This window comes from Protopterus annectens, chromosome 15.part0 (genome assembly GCF_019279795.1).
Source record: "Protopterus annectens isolate FY-2018-M chromosome 15.part0, PAN1.0, whole genome shotgun sequence".
NCBI lineage: Eukaryota > Metazoa > Chordata > Ceratodontiformes > Protopteridae > Protopterus > Protopterus annectens.
Genome location: NC_056749.1, coordinates 91,484,242 through 91,502,872, shown reverse-complemented (window position 1 = coordinate 91,502,872; position 18,631 = coordinate 91,484,242).

Genomic DNA, 18,631 nt, shown 5'->3' with positions numbered 1-18,631 from the left:
TCATAGTTCATTCCTAGACTCTGCTTTGTAAATCTATACATATGTAAAAGCACTGCACACTAGAATGTAGGGCGTCTCTACTCAGAGTCAGGACACCACTGATGAGCCATGTCTTTTCATAAGTGTAAGTTGAAGTTGGTGAGCTGTAGAGTGGGAAAGTAAAGGAAGACAGTACACCTACAGTAAATTCGTATTTCATTGGTAATCACTCATTGTCTCCTACAGAGTCCTTTTAGTCAAATGATTTTAGTACTAATCTATTTGTTGTTGGCTTATTTAGTGTATGCTCCTCTATTGCATTTAATTTATCCAAAATGACATATCTGACATGTTTGGGATCTCTTAAGGCTCAACATAATAATTGTTTACACTACTAACATTCCATCCTGAGATATAAAATACTATAGAATAATAATAGAATAATATAGAATTTCATATCTCTTTCAAGAAAATTCTCCATATAATAATTTAACATATGGAGCTCAGTTGATATTGTTGGTTAAAGGTACGAGTGATAATCCAATAGATCTATCTTTATCTATTGGATTAGGAATGACTTTCATTCCATGTTTAATTGGAAATTCACATTTACGTGTATTTGATACTTTAGAATTAATGTTGTATAGAAGTACTTTTTAAAAGCCTGACCAGAATTTTACTCTACTTGTATTTAAAGAAGAAATAACATTAAATTACACTCCCAAGTTTACATACATAAAAATAACATTCAATGTTATCAGAGAATATGGTATAACTACTATAATCAAAATAAAAAAAGAAGCAAAATGTTTCTTCCAACAACTTTAAATGGATTTAACATTCTTTTCATTAAATACTAATGGCTTAAATAATGCAAATAAAATATCAAACTTACTAAAATATTTAAATCTAAATAAGGCACAAGTAGTATTTCTCCAGGAAATGCATTTTAAGACTAATGATAGCTTTATTTGGAACCCTAAGGAATATACAGTCTTAGCTCATTCCTCCTATAGAACAAAGACAAAAGGAGTATCAATTATCTGGAAGAAAAACATAATCACTCCAAAAGTTATTTATAAATATGAAGACAAAGAAGGTCTACTAGCATTTGTTATAATTAAATTTAATAACAGAATATGGACCTTAGCTAATCTGTATTGGTTCCCAGGAATTGGAGCAGGAATGGTTAAAAAACACATAGATTTTATTTCCAACAATTATAAAGGAAATCTTATACTGGGAGGAGACTTTAATTGTACCTTAGAAGCTTTTGAAACCACCAAGAAGTCTTTTCATATAGCAACTATTTCAAAATCCTTAAAAAGATGGATTGATTCATTTCATTTAATAAACACTTTTAAAGTAAAAGATGATAAATCCTTATTATTTTCCCATAAAGACCATAGCTTAATAGACAAATTATTCGTAGTTCAAGATTTACAAAAAAAAAAAAATCCTCAACTTCTCAATAGTTCCATGCCCTTCTCAGATCATGACTCTCTGATAATGAAGCTCCAAATAGAGTTTAAACCTTTTATATTCTCAACTAGAATTCCATCATATATCATGAAAATTAAATAATTCAGACCCTGGATGTTATCAGAACTGCAATTATTTCTTGAAATCAATAATACAACAGAAATCGGTAGAGTCATGGTTTGGGACTCATTAAAAGTGTATTTATTTGGTAAGACCCTTATCTGGCACAAAAACAAAGTTAGAGAGTGGGAATCTGAATCATTAGACTTGTAAACCCGACTCTTGACAACAAAATCTAAAAATAATCAAAATTGTCCAGCAGTAAAAAAGACATAGAGGAATTAAATAAAAAATATAATGAAATTCTAAAACACAAAACTTGTCTATCCTTGGAAAAATTAAAAATAAACTCATTAACCACCTCCCCCAGATATCTACATAACTTATCTAAAAGAATTAAAATACAATCTAAAGCAAATAACATTATTAGTATATATATTGAAAAGAAAGGGGAAAAAGTATCAGATATAGGAGACATCCTTGAAGCATTTAGGTTCCATTATATGGAACACTTCAAAAAAGAAGATTTAGATACCAACCAAATAAACTTAGATACAAACCTTATCAATATAAAAAAAAAATCCAGAAAACTTAAAACTAGACCTACAGAAACCTATATCCTACAAAGAAATTGTTGACAAGCTAAAATAAAGTAAATCTAACAAAGCTCCAGGGATAGATGGTGTAATTATGGAAATTTACAAACTCTTTCCTTCAACAGTAATCTCCCTTTTTCATAAAACCTTGCTAGAAGTCCAGTCAGAAGCATAAATACCATCCTCATGGAAATATTCTCTCATAACACCAATTCTAAAAGATAATAAACCACCTCATACAGACCTATATCATTACTGAATAATGATTGCAAAATATTCATGTCAGTCCTAGCTAACAGAAAGAAAATCCCACTTTCGAAGGCAATAATGATCAAACTGGATTTTTATATAACAGGCACACACATGATAGTATTAAAAGGATACTTACTCTTATAGATTATGTGAATAAAGAAGATAAACACTTGTAATCAGATTAGACATAGAAAAAGCCTTCGATTCCCTCAATTGGGAATATCTATTTAAAACTTTAGCATTATTTGAATTTCCTCCTCCCTTCATCTTATTACTAAAAACGTATATATTAATAACTTATCCTACATTAAATTAGGTCATTTCACCTCAGAATCTAGCCATATAACGAAAGGTACTAAACAAGGATGCCCCCTTTCTCCAATTTTATTTGCTTTGGCTATAGAAATACTTGCAGAAATAATACGCACTAATCCAAGAATAAAAGGAATAGAAGTCTATGACCAGTGCATATCTAAAATCATGCTTTTTGCTGATATTTTATTAACACTATCAAACTCCAGAGAGTCATTAGGAGAGCTAGAAGAAGTAATGCAGAACTTTTATAAGATTTCAGGTCTACACTTTAAATATCAAAGTCAAAATTTCTATTTTTAAATTAGAAAAAAGAACTACAAGTTACAGATAAATCCATCATAGGAAAACAAGAACTTAGGCTAAATTATTTAGGAATAGTGTTATGCAAAAATATAAACGAAACAATATTAATAAATTATAAAAACATTATTGAAACAATACAAATATATATTGAAAAGTGGAACAAAATTATATTAACTTTTGAAGATAGATTGCAATTAATAAAAATGGTCTTATTACCAAAAATACTATATGTAGCATTAACAATACAGTTAATTCCTGACAGATGCATTCTTAAAGAAATAAACTCATGTTTAATAAATTTTTTATGGTATCCTAAAAAGAATAGAGTAGCTCTAACTCATCACATTAGACCCAAGAAACAAGGAGGATTGAACTTCCCAGAAATAGAAACATATATAAAAGCATCTCTGCTTAAAACTATGATAGACTGAATAAACCCAAATTATTTTGCCAACTGGAAAAAATTAACAACGGCTATATTAACAAATGAATTTAATCTGTTAAAAAAATTTAATAGTAGACAACTTAAACAAACCCTGGTACATACTATGCATAAGTATACAACATAATATAACAAAACCTTCTAAAACAACACTGATTGATCATTACATCAGTTCCTTTAGGAAACGCATCAGTGCAAACTTAGATCTAACACTTTGGTTTGACCTTTTAACCCCATTTACCATCACTAAGAACTTTCCTCACAAAATATATAGGGAAACAACCTCCTGAGAACAAAATGGATTCTTATGCTGGTTTCAATGTGTAAATAAATTAAATGTTTTAGATATACATATAATAGAAACTGCTTACAATATTCCAACACAGGACTAGTTAACCTTACAAAGCATTCTAATGTACACACAAGATTTATGCAGATTAATTAATAATTCCTCATTTAAAGATATTCCAAATCTAATAAGTTTTCTGTATGAATGTATATATAATAGTTGTGAAAAGAAAAATTCCATTTCAAATCTATATAAAAAGTTAATAACATATAAAACAATTCCCAAACCATCATACTGGCAGTTCTTAACAAAAGGTCAGTCATTGCAGTTAACAGAAGAAATTAAAACTAACATCTTACTATTAGTTAATTACACCTCTAACACACAGTACTGGAAATATTTAACTGGAAATACTTACATAGAGCATTTTTAACACCATGTAGAATTAAAACGATCAGTACTACTACAAATGGTTTTTGTTGGAGGTGTGAAAAGTCAAATAAAGCAGACTGAATTCATATTTTTTATGAATGTAATACAATTAAATCATATTGGAATGGAATCAATCATTTATTATAAGCTTTATTTAATGAATCCTTTACCTTAACTAAAGCATTGATTATACTAAATGTAAATGAAGGTCCCTACCTGAATAAGACAAATATGTATTTGTTATGGACAATACTTGCTATAATGCGTAACCAGAAGGTGGAATTCAAATACACCCCCAACCTTGGAAAAATTCTACACTTTACTGAAGACAACTGCATCGATGGAAATAAAAAAATCAAAGAACTACAAATCTATCCCAGGCCATTGGTAAATTATCCTTGGAAGAAAGTTATATCTTTGTTGGACACTCTGCAATAATCAATATTGTATCTCTGATAACTGATCTGTTAATTCCATATTTAATAACATGCAGTGTATATAATTGAGTCAGACTATTTTAAATATTGTATATTATTTATATAGTTGTTTAAAATGATATTTAAAAATATTATGTAAATGTTATTTTAATTGAAAATAAAAACTTTTTTGAGGAAAAAAAAAGAAAGGTCCTAACAATAACCAGCTTCACGTCGCCTTTACTCAGAAAGCTAGTCTGGGCTTCACCAATTTTACATGCACACATACATGCAAATATTTCAAGCACAGGCATTAAAGCCCTTCTAGCCTGCCAATATACCAATACAGTTGTTCCCCTAATACGTGAACAGGCTGTTCCTAAAAATGTCTAAACTAGTATTTGCCTTAATGTAATTTAGTAGTCTGTTCCATGCATCAGCTGCTGTCTTTGAGAACCAATTAGTACACTTCCCATTCCTATAGAATCTGCCTTTTTTTGTTTTAATCTTTGATGTTAGCCAGAAGTGCTCTTCACAGCACCCGTAATGTGCCCAGTAATGATTCCTTTTGCAGTTTGTGTGGAGTTACACGGATTGGTAACATATCCAAATACAATTGTAAATTCTTTTTATAAGACCCGTTGCTCCTACTACTATTGGAACTGTCTGGGTATCTTTCTTCCACATTGCTCTCACTTCTGATTGCAGATCCTGCTATTTTATGACTTTGTCTCTCTCAGTACGCAAGACACTAGGTGTGGCAATTTCAATGATCAATGCTACTTTTGTCTTCTTTTCTTGGACCACTATATCTGGTTTTCTAGCATCTATCTTTTGAACTGCTGGTAATGGGTGATCCCATGTGATATAAACCTCATCATTTTCTATGATTCTTTGTGGCTTGTTTCCAGTATTTTTCAGCCACTTCAGTACCATAATGTTTGCACAATCTCCAGTGTAACAGTCTCACCACATTATTATGTCTTTCAGTATACAGTCCTTCTGCCATTAGTGTGTCGCAACCAGCAACAAGGTGTGTGACTGTTTCCAATTCGGTTTTACAAAACTTACATTTGTCTGTTTCTCCCACATGTTCAAGGACTTTGTAAACCAATGTGTACGTAGCCCACTATCTTGGGCTGCCAATATTACCCTTTCATTTCTTGGTTTAAATTTGCCTTCTCATCTGGTTCTTCGCCTTATATTCTTTCTTTTGTATTTTGGCACATTCAGTTGCTACCTGGTTTTTATCTTCTTCTGGTTTGATATCCGTTCCTGCTTGACATCGATATGCTTCTGCTAAATTAAGCAGAGAAGTCATCTTAGATTTATTCTCCTCATGTTTCAAAACTTTCACCACATTTAAATCTTGTGAGGTCAGTAGATATGTGTGGAGTCTCACGATTGCAGATCTATACAAGTAATCAATTTCAAGGAGGCCCATCCCTCCTTCGGAACAGGGAATATATAATCTTGATATGCACTGATTTTTATTAATCATTTGGTGAGCATGAAGCATCCTTCTTGTTTTAATATCTAATCTATCCAACACTTTTTGGGGCCAGTCAGTCACTCCAAAACTGTACATTAGGATGGGTCCCTATTAGATGAATGAAAAGGCAATCTGTCAAATGGCTGAAAAGTCGAATATTCCGGACCTCATGATTGGTTTTGTGAGATCATGGAATAGTGAAGATTGGGAAATTTGCCCTTTCCTCACTGTAGTGTGATCTCGGAGTTGGTATATATAATTAGCAAGGTGTGTGTGGGGGGGGGGATGCAGCCCCCCATAAATCCGATTTCGAGGTCTGGAATATTCGACTTTTTAGCCATTCAACAGATTGCCTTTTCATTGTTATAACAGGGACCCCATTAGGTCAGGAAGAGCAAACTGATTTATAGCTTGGATCTTGTTCCTATATGTCAATGCTGTTCTCAGGATTAATTTAAGTCTTCTAAGTATTCCTTACTGAGTTTTATTCACACTTGTTCATGTTTTATTGCTGATCATTCATCAGTTTCCAAGTATTTATACATTCCCTTTTGCTCAAGTTCTTTTATATCACATTCTTGTCCCAAACTGATGTTTTCCTGGTGTTGTAGTTTTCCTTTTTTAAAGGTTGCTTTTGCACATTTATCAAGACCAAATGACATTTTAATATCATGTGAAAAAGTTTTGTCAACCTGCAGCTGTGCTTTCAGTTCCTCATCTGCTGAGCTATATAGTTTTAAATCATCGACAAAGAGAAGTTGAGAAGTCATTAGACTTTGTTGTTTTAAATTGTAGCCATGACGTAAGCTGTTAAGTAAACAGCTTAATGGATTAATGGCAAGGCAGAATAGCAACAGTGACAGAGAGTTATCCTGGAATATCCCCCTTTGAAATGTTATCCCAGGGATAATAATTTGTCCTTTATCATGGCTTAATTGCAAAGTGGTCTGCCACTGTTTCATGGTCACTGTAATGTAGTCAATCAGTGTAGGGTGTATCTTATACATTTTTAAGCACTCTTTTATCCATGAATGTGGGATACTATCAAATGCTTTTTTGTAGTCAATCCAAGCATTACTTAGATTGTTCCCCTTTTTACATTTCTCCACTATAACATTATTTAACATCATATGATCCTTTGTTCCATATGACTTTATTTTATTGCCCTTTGACATAATTGAATTTTCTTCTAAATGACTATAAACTGTCGTGTCAATTCCCGTGTGTAGTTTATACATTGTCGGAAGGCAAGTTATTGGTCTATAATTTTTAGGGTAGCTTGCAGGTTCACTCTTAAGTAAGAGCATTGTTTTGCCTGTTGTTATCCAGTGTGATGTCTGTTTGGGGTGCACATATAAACAGTTCTTACTCATGGTTAAATCCCCGTGCATTTACTGCATCTAGGTCTGGGGTTTTCCAGTTAGAGGCTTTTCTCAACTTTGTTTCAATCTCTCTGGCTGTTATTTCATCCCATTTCATATTCTGTACCTTTAAACTTCTTATTCTTTCTTTTACTTCTTCTATCCATTTAGCATCTTTGTTATGTTCCACAGGATCTTCATAGATACTTCTCCAAAATGTATCTGCTTCCTCTTTTTTTGCCAGTCTTTCAATTCCTTTTACTTTATTTCCCAATTCTCTATAAAACTTTTTGGGTCATCAGTAAATTGCATATTTTGTACTTTTCCCTTATATTTATCTGTGTATCTTCTATGTTTTTCCGCCTGTGCTGAAATTTTTAGTTTATTTGCGATGGTGCATGATAGATCCTGGTCTGTTCTAATACTGTGCATTGCTTTAATCACATCTATCTTTCTTGGTATTTTTGTTGATCTATTCCCTCTTCTATAATCTTCTAACAGTGACACTTCCTGTCTTAATTGCTTTATAGTTTTCTCTATTCAATACTTCCATGATGGTATTCGATTTCTCCCCTTCCTTTCCCTTACTACCCTGTGTTCTTATGGTAGAAATGTATCAGTTATTAATTTAGCAGCACAGTAATATATCCTATTTACTTCTGTTATATCACATGGATCTCTATGGACAGTTCTAATTACTGCATTCAATTGTTTTATCAGACTTCTGACTTTTTGGGGTTTTATTGACCTTCTGTAGTCTATTTATATCTATATATAGGGTAGGAGGTTGACATAATGATTAAGGTATTTACCTTACAGACACAAGGTGCGGGGTTTGATTCTCACATGGGATAATTGACTAGGCTTAAAATGGCCCACAAGGGCACTTTACCTAGTACTAACCTATGAACCTATTTCTCTCATTGATCTTAATATAGCTATCCATGTCCATTAAATCAAGCAACTCTTCTCTTAGCTCATTTTCTTCCAAACTGAGGGCACATCCCTTGTTTTCCGTTTCTTGCGGGTATTCTATAGAAAACTGTATAGCATCCTCCTGTGTCACATTCTCTTCAATTTTAATCTGTATCATCTGTTGCTCTGTCATATGGGAACTCATTGGCCTATCACTCCTCAACATTGACTGCATCAGAGTTTCCACAGTTTCCTGTTCCTTTCCTTGCTGTCTAGCTTCAAGCGAATGTTTATACTGGTTCCCTGTGGAAGGCTCCAAAATATCTTGATATGGCACCTGACCAATTTCTTCCTGTTCCACTGGTTTCCTCTTAATTTGGATATCCATTGCTCTATCCTGTTGTGGAGATTTCTGCAATCGATTTTCTACACTGAATCCTTTTCTTTGCAGCTGTTCCATTACCTCAATTTAAAGAAGTAGGTTTTGTAAAACCAAATTGGAAACAGTCACACACCTTGCTGCTGGTTGTGACACACTAATGACAGAAGGACTGTATACTGAAAGACATAATAATGTGGCAAGACTGTTGCACTGGGGATTTTGCAAACATTATTGTACTGATGTGGCTGAAAAATACTGGAAACATGAGCCACAATTCATCATAGACAATGATGATGTTTATATCACATGGGATCACCCATTACCAACATTTCAAAAGATAGATGCTAGAAAACTGGATATAGTGGTCCAAGAAAAGAAGACAAGAGTAGCATTGATCATTGAAATTACCACACCCAGTGACTACAGTGTCCTGCATACAGCAAGACACAAAGTCATAAAACACCAGGATCTGCAGGCAGAAACGAGAGCAATATGGCAGAAAGATCCCCAGACAGTTCCAAAAGTAGTAGGAGCAACGGGTCTTATAAAAAATAATTTACAGTCATATTTAGATATGTTACCAATCCATGTAACCCCATATGAATTGCAGAAGGAGTCATTACTGGGCACATTGCGGGTACTGTAAAGAACACTTTTGGCTGACATCAAAGATTGAAACAATACTAATTTCATGAACTTTTGACAATGCACCAATTGGAATGTACCTGGCTAGACATCTCCAGCAGCTGGAGAGACCGCAGAGGTACCTAACCAAGAGGATTACTGGCCTCAAACAGTTGCCCTATGCAGCACGATTGAAAAAGCTAAGACTGTTCTCTGTTGCATACCGCTTTCTCAGAGGCGATCTCTGTCTAACGTACAGAGCCATGTCCAACCCAGAATTGTTGAACATGCTCCATCTTAGCAAAACCAAATCTACTCGAGCTACACGCTCTAGTGATATAAACCTCAACACAACAATGAATAGAACATGCTGGAGAGATAGATTCCCTTCGCAGAGACTTCCCTTACTATGGAACAGGGTCCCGATCTGCATAAGACAGAGCCCCTCACTATCACTCTTCAAGAGGAACCTTGATGAGTGGATGGGTAACAGAAAGTTCACACCGGGGATGACACCAACACCACTACTAGATAGGGGCCAAGGGTACTAGCTGCTAGTACAAGGGTCTAGGGAACTACTAAAGGGCAATGAATACCGCACAATGTGGCTGGGCTAATATATGCCTTCGGGCAGATAGCCCAGTACCAACTTATGAACCTATGGTATTAGAAACCCAAAAGACTTAGAGAAATTAGAAAATAGCAGCCTCACAATAAATGTCATTTATAGAGTTTTGTTCACACAATAGCAACTTTAATCTCCCATTTTAGTGCACAACCCAACTTCCACATGTCTATGCAGTTATGGGCGTGGTGAGATAATGTTTAGTTCTGATGTTGTCAATCTTCATCTTGGGTACTTGGTTCCGATCCTCAGAACAGGTTTGACCATTATACAACTCGCGCCAGCCAAAACTCTCTTGAGCTAAGACTGTACCCACTATGCCCCGCTCTATATTACCTGAGATCTCATTTCCCGCTCTTGTCACAAGATGCATCAGCTGATTCAACTCTTGCAACTAAGTATATGTCTAAAATTTATTAGGCTTTCTTCTTTTTTTTACTAAAACCCTTTATTTTCAGATCTCTACCTACCTTTTCTTGAGCAAGTGAGTTATTTTCCATACCGGTTGGTATCCTTTCTCCTACCATCACTGGTAGTCCCCTGTCTACAGTTAGGTACTTCCTTTTTACCATTGTTGGTAATATTCCTTTTCTACAAACCTTTTTACCAATTTTAGGTAGTTCTATCTACCATTGTTGGTAGAAATTTTTCTTTCTATCCTTGTGTGCATGTGTGTGTGACAGGTGTGGCTACAGTTCTGCGTGTTGACTTCCCTTGTTTTCTTAGTTGTCAATGACTGGTTTTAAGCACTGCCAGGACTGGAAGCAGAAGATGCCTAAATCTGATGGGAACTCTGCCTGTGTTTATTGTTCAGTTGCTCCACATTTTGATCTGGAGTGCTCCATCTGCCAGGCTTTCAGTTCTAGGGCCTTGGTAGAATGTCAAAATAAGCTTATTCTTAAAGGGCCTATTAAGGCTCCATTTGAAGAAGCCTTATCCAAGGCTGATATGGTTCCAAAGGCCTCTGGTTCCAGGACTAATCAGTCAGTACCAGCTTCCCCATTGGCACCGATAAAAAAAATACATAAGCCCTCTTCTGTTGGCTCCTCCTCAGAACTGAAAGCTAAAGTTCCAAAGTTCTCAGAATGGCTTTCCTCTCTTAGCACCAGCCACTACTTCAGCGTCATCAGCACTGGCATAGGGACCGACTTCTTTAGCTCCTCAGTCAGTGCTGACATTTTCAACTGCACCACAGCAGGTCTTACCTGCTCCTTCAGTGCCAAAAAGAGAACCTCTCTGTATACCCAGGACAAGGTACTCCCCTACCATTGACACTTTCTGTGGTCAGTTTCCTAGTCCCTTTGTGGAAAGGCCAGAATCTCCCTCTGAATTGTCTGTTTGCTCATCCAGGAGTCTCACTGAAGTAGTGAAGTAGATGCAGTGAGGTTGGTGGAGAGCTCCTAGTGGCTAGGGGTCTTTCTGCCTCCTCCCAGCCCTCTCTCCCACCTGGAGCTGGGATGTTTTCTCTGATGACTCTACCACTTCTTTCCCCTCTGACCTCCTTGGAGTACTTGGAGCTTGCCAATCCAACCACTCAGGTTCCAGTTGTTCTGGAACCAGCAACTCTTTTGTCTTCAGCTCTGGAGTCGGCTCTGACTTCTTCAGTTGCATCAGAACTGGCTGACTTCTGAGATCATGGCTCCACCGTCAGGTCTGAGGGGTTTGAGTCAGCTCCTTTTTTATTCTGAGTCACCCTTAGCTCTTGGAACTCTGGTGACAGGAGGGCCCTTCCTCAGCTCCTGCTTTGGAAATGGGTATCTCACAGTGGGGTGTGAACTTGGTTCCAAGTTTGTCTGTCTCAGTTTTGGGCTCCCATCCCTCTTCAGGGGGCCTGCCTTCCAAGCAATTGAGAGAGCATTAACCACCACTGGCTCTCAGATGGCTCCTGCTGTGTTGGAGATTCATCCCCTGACCCCTTCTTACCCAGAGCTTCCTTCAACCTCCATGCCCAAACAGAGAGCTCCAAGGCTGCAAGAGATCCCAGCAAAGGGTCACTCTTCTATTGAGTCCTCCTCAGAAATTCCCACTCAGGAGTGTCCTTGGAAGAAAACATGTAAGAGGAAACACCTGGACTCTCCTGAAAAATCCATCAGTAAGGACACAGATTTCAATGACAGGGAGGGTTCCCCCCAATCACCTCCAGAAGACATCACCTTTGGAGACATTCTCAAGATCCTTAAACAGAGGGGTAACAGGGAGTCCAAAGACCCTACTTCTGAGAAGTCTGTGTAATTGCAAGCCTTTGGTTCTTTCCCATCTATTTCCTGGGTGACTCCTCCCACTGACAATTTCATTAAGTCGATCACTTACTGGGCTTAAAAGGCTCCTGACTCCATAGAACCTATTCCCCAGATACCAGATCAGATATTGTCTGCACCCAAGGACCAACAACACTGGGCAAAATGGTTAGCAGTAGGTGTCATGGTGGTGGTGGCAGCCATCAAAAGGGAACTAGCTGAGGAAAGTTCCACTGTTCATCCCCTTAAGCAAGAGTCTGGGGCAATGGACACATTTCACTACACACCAGAAGAACTGATCAAGGAGCTCCTTGACACCCTAGCAGGAGCTATATCAGACAGGATCCAAGAAAAACTGGCCTCTCAGTTAGCTACACTGGAGTCTATTTCCAACTCATCCATGAAAGTCATTGCACATGCAGCCACAGGGGCAATCAGGTCAGCCGGTTCAGGCATTGCAATTAAACGACACGCCTGTGTGAGTTTGCAGTGCTATTCAAGTCTTCCTTCATCAATGCACCCTTTTACAGAACTTCTTTGTTTGGCCCCAAAGTCAAAGAAACACTAGCTAGGTGTGAGAAAGATGGGAATACCCTGTCTGCAGTAGGCATACATTTTTCTACTCCCCAATGGTCTTAATCTAGAAATCAGAAGAGTGGAAAGATGTGGTTTAGGAAGTCCCATGGGCCTTTCCAGGATACACATGGTGAAGGCTCCCCTCAGGGCAAAGGATGGAACTCTAATGGAAGATGCTGACCCTGATCCTACCTCTGGAAGCAGTTGGGGGAAGATTTTCGCTGCATTCAAGGGCCTGGTGACAAATAACCACAGAGGCTTGGGTGAAGAGAATTATTACCAGAAGTTACTCTATACCCTTCATTATTTACCCAAGATCTCTAACAAGGCTCCCTGATGTTCCACCTAATCATAGGGACCAAGCAGCCTTAGAAATCCAAAAGCTGACAGAGAAAAGAGTCATCCAAGAAGCCCTACCAGACCAGATAGGATCCTGATTTTACTCAAGGTTCTTTTTGGTGCCAAAAAATACAGAGGACTGGAGATCAATTCAGGATCTCAGCCTTCTAAACAAATTTGTTCAACAATCCAAATTCCAGATGGTCATGGTTCAATCTATACTTTCCTTGCTAGAGGAAAATGATTGGATGTGCTGTATAGACCTTCAAGATGCGTATTACCACATAAGATGGGCAAATGCTCCAGAATGTTTTTCCACTTTTTGACTAGGAGCCGGACACTTTCAATTCAAAGTGCTGCCCTTTGACCTCACCACCGCCCCCATGGTGTTCAACAAATGTATGGCAGCAGTGACAGCTCACTTGAGACTGTACAGATTCCAGATGTTTCAATATCTAGATGACTGGCTTATCAGCGCTCCCACCAGGCATCTACTGCTTCAAGCCACAGAATTCATTCTGCACTTGTTCATGTCCTGGACATCACAATCAAAATCTCAGCTAAGCCCCACTCAAGATCTAGAATTCATAGGAGCTCATCTGAACAACATCTCTTGTGTAGCCTCCCTTCCTCCACACAGATTACAGAAGATAAAATCCCAAGTGCATGCTATTCCTTGCAAAAACAATTCTCAGCACTAGTAGTCCTTCAAGCTTTGGGTTCTGTGGCAGCAACCATCACTCTGGTCATACTAACGAGATACTGCATGCAGCCAATACAATGGTTTCTGGGATCACAATTGTCTATTCTAACCCATTCAATTACTTATTCCATTCTTATCACCAGTCGCTGTAAAAAAAGATCTGTCCTGGTGGATGGGATCTGAAAAAATCCTTTTAGGCCACCCCTTCGCCTCTCTTCAGACCAAAGCCATAGTGACCAAGGATGTCTCCCAGATGGGGGGGGACTTTATCTGGGAAGAACAGTACAAGGCACTTGGTCCCTGATAGAGGCCAACTCGCATATCAACTTTCTGGAGTTGAGGACAGTGCTATTAGCATTGCAAGCCTTTCAATCTGTCCTCCCTCTTGGAGCCACTGCAGTTCAATCAGACAACATGTCTGTGGTCTGGTACATCAACAGACAGGGTGGAACCAAGTCTTACCCCCTGTGTTGAGAAGCCCTCAGAGTGTGCAATTGGCAATTTCTTTCAACCACTTTCTGATAGCAATGCACATCCTGGGGAGCTCGAATGTGATTGTAGAAAAATTGAGCAGGTGTACACTATTGCCTCACAAGTGGTCTCCCAATCCCAGAATAGCGAGGATGATTTTTCATTGCTGGGGCCAGCCTTGCTGTGACCTATTTGCATCACCCCAAAACAACAAGTGCAGAAGCTACTTTTCCCTAATCCCCCTTCAGGGGGATTCCTCAAGAGAAGATCTTCTCCTTGATTGGCCTCAGGGTCTCCTCTGTGCTTTTCTCCCTTCCCTCTAATTCCACTCTTTCTCAAGAAGCAACCAGGCTGAGAAGCAAAGTGATCCTCATTGCACCCTATTGGGCTCAACAAATTTGGTTCCTCTTCCTATGGCCTCATCTAGTTCACTGTCCATGGATTCTGGACCCAGTTCTAGACCTGCTGTCTCACCCTCAGGGACTGGTGCATCCCAACCTTCAAAATCTCAAAATGACAGCTTGGTTTCTCCACTTCCATTAGTCACCAGGCATAATGATTTACCTTCTCCAGTGTGGAAATTCTGCTAGTTTCCCATAGACCATCCATCAGGAAACTCTACCTTAGTAAGTGAAGAGATGTTCAACCTGGGCATACAATAATAATCTCAACCCTTTTCCCACACCCATGGAAAGAGTTCTAGAATTTCTAGCCATTCTTTTTGATCAAGGAGCTTCAGCCTCCATGATTAAGGTTCAGTTAGCTGGCATCTCTAACTTTCATAATGGTTTTGATTATCTTCCTTTGATTTCACATAGACTATGTAAAGTGTTCCTTAAAGGAGCTCTGTGTTTAAAACCTCCATTTAAAGACCGTCTACCCCCTTGGGATCTGACAATTGTTCTTCAGTCACTGGTGTTTCCTCCCATTGAGCCAACAGTGACATGCAACTTAAAGTTTCTTTCATGGAAAGCACTTTTTCTCATAGCTATTACCTCCACAAGACGAGTCTCTGAGTTTCAGGCTTTAAGCTCAAAACCCTCTTATTTATTTTTCCATAAGATAGAGTTTCACTCAGAACCAATCCATCCTTTCTTCTGAAGGTGGTCTCAGATTTCAACACTAATCAAACCATCGACCTGCCTGTTTTATTTCCTAACTTTTCTAGCAAAGGTGAATATTGCTTACATTTGCTGGATGTTCACAGACAATTACATTTCTGTCTCAGCAGGATTAAGGAATCTAGAAAATCACACCAGTTGTTTGTATCTTTTCAGGCCAAACTTTAGGGAAATCAGTCTCCAAAGTCACCTTGTCAAAATGGCTAAGAGATTGCATTACTTACATATATAATAAAAAGTGTCTCAAGTTACCTCTACCTGTCAGAGTGCATTCCACCACATTAATGGCCAGTTCAGCGATTTTCCATTCTAAGGCTTCCACGAATGAGATATACACAGCAGCAACATGAGCTACTCCACATACCTTTATTACTCATTACAAATTGGATCTGATCTCCAGGGGAACAGTTTTCTTTGGTTTTATGGTTCTCAGGAATACCCAGGATCTAAAGTCGCAGGGGACTCTGTCCCAAGAGTCAAGAATAGATGAAGATTGGCAAAATCAGATAAAGAAGCTATGTTCTTACCATAACATTCCATCTCTGCTGTTGATCTTTATCTGTTCTTGACATCACATCATCCTTCCCCCTCCTGTAAATTTCTGGAGGATTGAACACTTGCCCTAGGCTCCTTCTTAGGTCTCAACTTGGACATAGCTTCTTCATGTTTGGTTATGATTCTTCCATCTTTCTATGCAGCTGCAAACTCGATCTGAGGTAATATAGAGAGGGGCATTGTAGGTAGAGTCTTAGCTTGAGAGATTTTTGTCTGGTGCAAGCTGTATAATGGCCGAACCGGTCCCAAGGATTGGAACTGACTATCCAAGAATCAAGCCTAGATGAAGACAGACAACACAGATGGAACGTTATGGTAAGAACATAACTTCTTTATTTACTCTCACAGCCATATTCATGAGCTGTTTTAAAATCATTAGCAGATCTTATCATTGATTATAATGTCCATAACAAGCTTTCTGTCTGCTACCATCAGGTCTACTCATTTGTTCGGGCTACCATTGATCAGCAGCATAGAAGATGAGTTAGCACCAAATGTATAGTACTAGCCTTCTACTAGACCAGTCTATTAAAACTGGTTTATCTGATCTGTTGTCTTTGCTGTTGCAGGCATTTCACAATACAAATATAAGAGAAATCACTTTGGAGTGTAATCTCTAGATAGCGCTGACAATCAAATCTTACTTGTATTGCAAACCTCCAGCAAAATAACATCTTCTATAAAGGTGGAGATTATATGCTTGGAAATGTCATCATAGACTCTTTTTAACTCTTAAATGCAGGCTATGTTCCTTTGTGTTGAAGATATAATTGAGCTGAATATGAACCCTCTTGGCAACACGTATTTTGGGAATGCCCTCAAATACAGTGGTTCTAACTCTAGTTTTGGGACAAGGTATGCCAGATATGTGTAACAACACTAATGGAAAGGAGAACCTCAGTGATACATGTTCTCTGATCTTAGAGTCTAACATCTGATTTTAGGTATAATGGTCCTTGAAGCCAAAAAATCTATTACTCAGTACTGGAAACTGTTATGACCCCTTGTCAGTTGTTGAGTGTTGGACCGTACTATATCAGATTTATAAGGAGGAATTGTTAATTGCTAAGAGAAAAGTCAAATAGGCATCTTTTCTAGTTAAGTTTGCATCCTGCCTAGATATATTGCATACCTTGACTTAATCATCTCTTAATGTCTGTCTTGGTTTTTAATATTTATAAGTAGCAGGGCCAGTCTATAGGTCATTCCTAAAGCACCGCCTGTGTAATCCCAACAGTCAAAGCCAACATACTGATTAAATGCACTCTGCCTTTTACCTAGTTCGTCTACATTCTTTTTTATAGTGCATACATATTTCATCTAACAGTTTTATACATGTAACCAAATTCTAGCAGGTGAACTTAGCAATTCCTCCTTACAAAGTCTGTTATAGTATGATTTAATAGAGATGAACAGTCATATTAAGATCAAAGAAAGAAGTAGATTACAGAACGTCAAAACCCAAAATGTTAGAGAAGTCTCTTAAAACAAATGAACACAGTAATTCAAGACTATTAACATTAATTTGATATAACAGAATATATTATTGTGCAGCTAAATTTAATAACATAAGTCTTGTCACAAATATACAAAGCAGTAAGGGGGAAGGAAGGGAAGAAATCAAACGCCATCATGGAAGCATCAAATAGAGAGCAGTATAAAGCAGTTAAAACAAGAAGCGTCACTGTTAGGAGACTATAGAACAGGGAACAGATCCGCAAAAATATTTAGAAAGATAGACGTGTTAAAAGCAACACACAGTATCAGAACAGACCAGCATCTGTTGTACACTATTGCAAATAATAAACTAACGATATCAGCACAGGCAGAAAAACTTGGAAGATATCCAGATAAATATAAAGGAAAAAAACAAAATAAGCAATTCACTGATGAGCCAGAAAAACACTATAAAGAAAATTGGGAAACAAAGCAAAAGGAATAGAAACACTGCCAAAAATGAAATAGGCAGATTTGGGAGAAATATCTGTGAAGAGCATGTGGAACATAAAGATGGCGAATGGATAGAAGTAGTAAAAGAAACAGTAAGAAGTTCAGATCTGTAGGAGAAGGAGACAAATGCAGGTTCAGTAAAACAGAACTAGAAACAGTCACACATCTTGTTGCTTGATGTGATACACTAATGGCAGAGGACCTCTCTTCTAAAGGACATAATAATGTGGCAAGACTGTTGCATTGGGGATTGTGCAAACATTGCACTAGTGAAGTAGCTGAGAAACTTTGGAAAAATGAGCCACAAAACATTATAGAGAATGATCACATTTCTATCCCACGGAGATACCCATTACCAACAGTTCAAAAAGTAGTTGAGCGAAAACCAGATATAGTAGTCCCTTAAAAGAACACAAAAGTAACATTGATCATTGAAACTGCTACACCCACTGATTGCAGTGCCTTATGTACAGTGAAACACAAAGTCATAAAATAACAGGATTTGCAGGCAGAAACAAAGGCAATGTGGAAGAAGGATACACAGACAGTTCCAATGGGGCCCATAAGAAAGGCACATTTAGATATGTTGCCTATACATGTAATTCCATATGAATTGCAGAAGGAGTCAGTTCTGGGCACATTGTGGGTCCTGCAAAGCAGGGGTGTAACAAGCATATTCCATTTTGTACTCACAAGCTCTTAGTACTACCCCCC